We start from the raw sequence: 1,136 nt of genomic DNA on the forward strand, positions 1-1,136 counted from the left end.
TTCCTCTCACTACGACATTGTCATCTTCTCTGTCGGTCAAAGTCGTTACTTCAGTCTTTGTCTCTGTCTTTTTCTCTTCTTTACCCTTTTTTTATTCCTTCGTGCCTTTTCCTGGATTCTGCTAACCAGTTTCTTGCTTTTCTAAGACCCTCATTTTTACTCTTTTTAGGTTTTCCCTTTGTCTTTTCTTCTATTCTCTTCACTAACTCCTGACAGTCACTTGTTACTAGTTTACAGTGATCCTGGCCCCTTGTGAACATTCATTTGAGGTCAGGTTTCCCCTCTCTGTTACTCATCAAGACACCTCATTTTCAGAAAATATTCTATCAAATCCCCGTTGCAACTTTTTTTTTTTTTTTTTACTTTTATATATTTTTTGTTTTTACTGTTTCATAGTTCCCTGAACTATTTTAGGCCTCCTCTTTAACGTGCGCACTGAGTTATTTATTCCTGTAGTCTTCTCACACAGACTCTGGACTAACAGGGTCCCGGACCCTTTTCACAACACACATTTTAACTATGTTATAGTCATTACTTGACTTTACCTATTTTATAGTCTTTAACTTGACTCTCCTGCCTTATGATTCATACGTCCTGGTTTCTCTCTGTTCGTGGATCTCGTCACCTTCACAGTCCAGTAGATCCTGGCCTCTTTTTAACAGCAAGTTTCTATACTGGAGGGCTTTAGTTCAGGAGTCCCAGACTCCCCTGTGCACGGTTCAGGTCCTGCTCTGGACAGTAGGAGAGGTTGTTGAGATCCGGCTCGAAGGACCAAGTTGTCAGGAAAATAAACTCAGGAACAACGTCTGAAAATTCACAAGAGTAGGAGATTTATTCTTGCAGCAAGAGAACAGGTTACACACAAGAGCTCACAGTGCAAATGTTCAAAGAATACAGATTCACACAGGATTTATACAGCAGCTGGGAAGAACAGCGAAGGTCACGGCGCTCCTCTCTGAGAGAAACAAACACAATGTCAAGATAAGAAAAGTTCACTTCAGGACAATACAGTTTCTCTTTAGGATAATTATGTTTATCTAGTCATAAAGTATCACAATTTTTCCAACACACACCCACACACACACACACACACACACACACACACACACACACACACACACACACACACACAGAAA

Source organism: Seriola lalandi, unplaced genomic scaffold (genome assembly GCF_002814215.2).
Source record: "Seriola lalandi dorsalis isolate HSWRI2012SDOR001 ecotype SW California unplaced genomic scaffold, Sedor1 jcf7180002051247, whole genome shotgun sequence".
NCBI lineage: Eukaryota > Metazoa > Chordata > Actinopteri > Carangiformes > Carangidae > Seriola > Seriola lalandi.